Genomic DNA, 6,000 nt, shown 5'->3' with positions numbered 1-6,000 from the left:
TCTACGAGAGCGCCCACCAAAGCGAAGCCGCTAGGCGGGTAGAGGCTGAATCCAAATGACGTGGGATGGGAATCGGTCGGTACCTCTTGGTCGATGGGCGGTGATGAAGTCACGTCGGGGACTGACTGCACCGTCATCTCAGGTACAAGGGTGACACCCAACAAGCCTTCCGCAAGCGTGCTGGCGTCGTCCGCTTGCTCGGGATTGGCGTGTCGCGGGGAGACGGCGCTCGTCTTCGTCTCAAGCGCGAGGTCGATGCCCGGTGTGCCCCCCGTTGGGGTGCTGGCGCTATCGGCTCGCTCGACAGCCGACGAGGCGCTGCCTCCTGCTTGGCCTTGGTTGCCCCGCCTTCCCCTCCATCGGTGGGGAAGAGGGCGGGATGAGCTCGAAGGTTGTTCTTCCACCACGCGGGGAAGACGCCGTCGATTCTGCCACCGGCGGGCGGGCTGTCGGCGGCCATTGCCGCTATCGCCCGGCGGTGGAATGAGTATCATGTCGTAGCTGCCGTCGAGGGACATGAACTCAAGACTCCCGAAATAGAGCACCGTCCCGGGTTGGAGAGGTTGCTGGAGACTGCCCATCTGGAGCTTGACGGGAAGCTGTTCGTCAACACGCAACAGGCCCCTACCTGGCGCGCCAACTGTCGGCGTTTCGAGACCGGGGGGTCCCTAAGCCGACGAGTGAATGTCGCCGCGTGCCCCAGCCCAGATGGGTCGACGCGAGGCCGAGCGCGAAGGGGGGAAGTGAGGTGGCCGGAGACTGGCGTGAGAGAGGTGGAAATCCCGCGGCCTTCGTGTTCGTCCCGCGCCTAGGTCGGGTGCGCTTGCAGTAGGGGGTTACAAGCGTCCACGCGGGAGAGGGAGCGAGCGGCTTCAAGCGAGCGCCTGTCTCGTCCTCGTCCCCGCGCGGCCCACCTTCTCTAAGAGGGCCCTGGTCCTTCCTTTTATAGGCGTAAGGAGAGGATCCAGATGTACAATGGGGGGTAAAGCAGAGTGCTACGTGTCTAGCGGAGGAGAGCTAGTGCCCTAAGTACATGCCGTCGTGGCAGCCGGAGAGATTTTGGCACCCAGCTGGTGTGATGTCGTGGCCATCGGAGGAGTGCTGGAGCCTGGCGGAGGGACAGCTGTCGGAGCTGTTGAGTCCTTGCTGACGTCCTCTTGCTTCTGTAAGGGGGCTGAGAGCAGCTGTCGTCACAGAGTATGCGGGGCGCCATCATTGCCTATCTGGCGGAGCGAGCCAGATGGGACGCCGGTCTTGTTCTGAAAGGGAATTAGGCTTACACCTAGTTCCTAAATAATTTTGGTGGTTGAATTGCCCAACACAAATATTGGACTGACTAGTTGCTCTAGTGTATAAGTTATACAGGTGCAAAAGGTTCACATCTAGCCAATAAAAAGATCAAGTGTTGGATTCAATAAAGGAGCAAAGGGGCAACCGAGGGCACCCCTGGTCTGGCGCACCGGACTGTCCGGTGTGCCACCAGACAGTGAACAGTACCTGTCCGGTGCACCAGGGGACTCAGACTCAAACTCTTCACCCTCGGGATTTCTCGGAAGCCGGCGCGCTATAATTCACCGGACTGTCCGGTGTGCACCGGACATGTCCGGTGCTCCAAGGAAGCTCGGCCTCCTGAACTCGCTAGCCTCGGGTTCGCGCGGCAGCCGCTCCGCTATAATTCACCGGACTGTCCGGTGTACACCGGACTGTCCGGTGTGCCAGCGGAGCAACGGCTCCCTGCGGCGCCAACGGCTCCCTGCGGTGCATTAAATGCGCGCGCAGCGCGCGCAGAAGTCAGAATCGCCCATGCCGGTGCACCGGACATCAAACAGTACATGTCCGGTGTGCACCGGACACCCAGGCAGGCCCACAAGTCAGAAGCTCCAACGGCTAGAATCCAACGGCAGTGATGACGTGGCAGGGGCACCGGACTGTCCGGTGTGCACCGGACTGTCCGGTGCGCCATCGAGCAGACGCCTCCAGCCAACGGTCACCTTTGGTGGTTGGGGCTATAAATACCCCAACCACCCCACATTCATTGCCATCCAAGTTTTCCAACTTCTAACCACTTACAAGAGCTAGGCATTCAATTCTAGACCCATACAAAGAGATCAAATCCTCTCCAATTCCACTCAAGCCTTTAGTGACTAGCGAGAGAGATTTGCCGTGTTCTTTTGAGCTCTTGCGCTTGGATCGCATTCTTTCTTTCTCCTTTGCTCTTGTGATCAACACTCAATTGTAACCGAGGCAAGAGGCACCGATTGTGTGGTGGCCCTTGCGGGGAAGTTTTGTTCCCGGTTGATTGAGAAGAAGGAAAGCTCACTCGGTCCGAGGGACCGTTTGAGAGAGGGAAGGGTTGAAAGAGACCCGGCCTTTGTGGCCTCCTCAACGGGGAGTAGGTTTGCGAGAACCGAACCTCGGTAAAACAAATCCGCGTGTCACTCTCCTTATTTGCTTGCGATTTGTTTTGCGCCCTCTCTTGCGGACTCATTTATTATTACTAACGCTAACCCCGGCTTGTAGTTGTGTTTATATTTGTAAATTTCAGTTTCGCCCTATTCACCCCCCCTCTAGGCGACTATCAATTGGTATCAAAGCCCGGTGCTTCATTAGAGCCTAACCGCTCGAAGTGATGTCGGGAGATCACGCCAAGAAGGAGATGGAGACCGGCGAAAAGCCCACTACAAGCTACGGGAGCACTTCATCGGAAGAGTCCCGCACCAAAAGGAGGGAGAAGAAGAAGAGCTCCTCCAACAAAGGGAAGGAGAAGAAATCTTCCTCTCACCACAAAGAGAAGAAGGAAAAATCTTCTTCCCACAAGCCGCATCGGAAAGGCGACAAGCACAAGAGGATGAGGAAGGTGGTCTACTACGAGACCGACACTTCATCAACATCGACCTCCGACTCCGATGCGCCCTCCGTCACTTCTAAGCGCCAAGAGCGCAAGAAGTATAGTAAGATCCCCCTACGCTACCCTCGCATTCCAAAACATACACCTTTACTTTCCGTCCCATTAGGCAAACCACCAACTTTTAATGGTGAAGATTATGCTATGTGGAGTAATTTGATGCGATTTCATCTAACCTCTCTCCACAAAAGAATATGGGATGTTGTTGAGTATGGTGTACAGGTACCATCAATAGGGGATGAGGACTATGACACGGACGAAGTGGCCCAAATCGAGCACTTCAACTCCCAAGCCGCAACTATCCTCCTTGCCTCCCTAAGCAAGGAGGAATACAACAAAGTACAAGGATTGAAGAACGCCAAGGAGATTTGGGACCTACTCAAGACGGCGCACGAGGGTGATGAACTCACCAAGATCACCAAGCGGGAAACGATCGAGGGGGAGCTCGGTCGCTTCCGTCTTCGCCAAGGGGAGGAGCCACAAGACATGTACAACCGGCTCAAGACCTTGGTGAACCAAGTACGCAACCTCGGGAGCACAAAATGGGATGACCACGAAGTGGTTAAGGTTATTCTAAGAGCTCTTATTTTCCTTAACCCCACTCAAGTACAATTAATTCGTGGGAATCCTAGATATCCACTAATGACCCCCGAGGAAGTTATCGGGAATTTTGTGAGTTTTGAATGCATGATTAAGGGCTCCAAGAAGATCAACGAGCTTGACGAGCCTTCCACCTCCGAGGCGCAACCGGTGGCCTTCAAGGCAACGGAGGAGAAGAAGGAGGAGTCTACACCAAGTAGACAACCAATTGACGCCTCCAAGCTCGACAACGAGGAGATGGCCCTAATCATCAAAAGCTTTCGGCAAATTCTCAAGCAACGGAAGGGGAAGGACTACAAACCCCGTTCCAAGAAGGTTTGCTACAAGTGTGGTAAGCCCGGTCACTTTATTGCAAAATGTCCTATGTCTAGTAACAGTGACAGGGGCGACGACAAGAAGGGAAGAAGAAAGGAGAAGAAGAAGTATTACAAGAAGAAGGGCGGCGATGCCCATGTTTGTCGGGAGTGGGACTCCGACGAAAGCTCAAGCGACTCCTCCTCCGACGAGGACGCCGCCAACATCGCCGTCACCAAGGGCCTTCTCTTCCCCAACGTCGGCCACAAGTGTCTCATGGCCAAGGACGGCAAAAAGAAGGTAAAATCAAGGTCCTCCACTAAATATGAAACATCTAGTGATGAGGATGATGATAAAAATGAGGAGGATAACTTACGTATTCTTTTTACTAACCTTAACATGGAACAAAAGGAAAAATTAAATGAACTAATTAGTGCCATCCATGAAAAGGATGATCTCTTGGACTCCCAAGAGGACTTCCTAATTAAAGAGAATAAGAAACATGTTAAGGTTAAAAATGCTTATGCTCTAGAAGTAGAAAAATGTAACAAATTATCTAGTGAAGTAAGCATGTGCCATGACACTATTGCCAACCTTAGAAATGAAAATGCTAAATTAATTGCTAAGGTAGATTCTCATGTTTGCATTGATCCTAGAAATGATAATGTTGATTTGCTTGCTAGGATTGATGAGTTAAACGTTTCCATTGCTAGCCTTAGAAATGAGAATGAGAAACTAATTGCTAAGGCTAAGGATTTTGATGTTTGCAATGCTACTATTTCCGACCTTAGAACTAAAAATGATATGTTGCATGCTAAGGTTGTTGAACTAAAATCTTGCAAACCCTCTACATCTAATGTTGAGCATATTTCCATTTGTACTAGATGTAGAGATATTAATGTTGATGCTATCCATGATCACCTAGCCTTAATTAAAAAACAAAATGATCACATAGCTCAACTAAATGCTAAGATTAGAGAGCATGACTTAGAAAATGAAAAATTTAAATTGGCTAGAAGCATGCTCTACAATGGGAGACGCCCTGGCATCAAGGATGGCATTGGCTTCCAAAGGGGAGACAATGTCAAACTTAATGCCCCACCTAAAAATTTGTCTAACTTTGTTAAGGGCAAGGCTCCCATGCCTCAGGATAACGAGGGTTACATTTTGTACCCTGCCGGTTATCCCGAGAGCAAAATTAGGAAAATTCACTCTAGGAAGTCTCACTCTGGCCCTAACCATGCTTTTATATATAAGGGTGAGACATCTAGCTCTAGGCAACCAACCCGTGCCAAGTTGCCTAGAAAGAAAACTCCTAATGCATCAAATGATCATGCCATTTCATTTAAAACTTTTGATGCATCTTATGTGCTTACTAGCAAATCCGGCAAGGTAGTTGCCAAATTTGTTGGGGGCAAACACAAGCATTCCAAGACTTGTGTTTGGGTACCCAAAGTTCTTGTATCTAATGCCAAAGGACCCAAAACAGTTTGGGTACCTAAAGTCAAGAACTAAATTTGTTTTGTAGGTTTATGCATCCGGGGGCTCAAGTTGGATACTCGACAGCGGGTGCACAAACCACATGACCGGGGAGAAAAGGATGTTCTCCTCATATGAGAAAAACAAAGATCCCCAACGAGCTATCACATTTGGGGATGGAAATCAAGGGTTGGTCAAAGGTTTGGGTAAAATTGCTATTTCACCTGACCATTCCATTTCCAATGTTTTTCTTGTTGATTCATTAGATTACAACTTGCTTTCTGTTTCCCAATTATGTCAAATGGGCTACAACTGTCTTTTTACTGATATAGGTGTCACTGTCTTTAGAAGAAGTGATGATTCAATAGCATTTAAAGGTGTGTTAGAGGGTCAGCTATACTTAGTAGATTTTGATAGAGCTGAGCTCGACACATGTTTAATTGCTAAGACTAACATGGGTTGGCTCTGGCACCGCCGACTAGCCCATGTTGGGATGAAGAATCTTCATAAGCTTCTAAAGGGAGAGCACATTTTAGGACTAACCAATGTTCATTTTGAGAAAGACAGGATTTGTAGCGCATGCCAAGCAGGGAAGCAAGTTGGCACTCATCATCCACACAAGAACATAATGACGACTGACAGGCCACTGGAGCTCCTACACATGGATCTATTCGGCCCGATCGCTTACATAAGCATCGGCGGGAGTAAGTACTGTCTAGTTA

This window comes from Zea mays, chromosome 2 (assembly GCF_902167145.1).
Source record: "Zea mays cultivar B73 chromosome 2, Zm-B73-REFERENCE-NAM-5.0, whole genome shotgun sequence".
In the NCBI taxonomy this organism is placed as follows: Eukaryota; Viridiplantae; Streptophyta; class Magnoliopsida; order Poales; family Poaceae; genus Zea; species Zea mays.
This window is presented reverse-complemented; position numbering follows the sequence as displayed.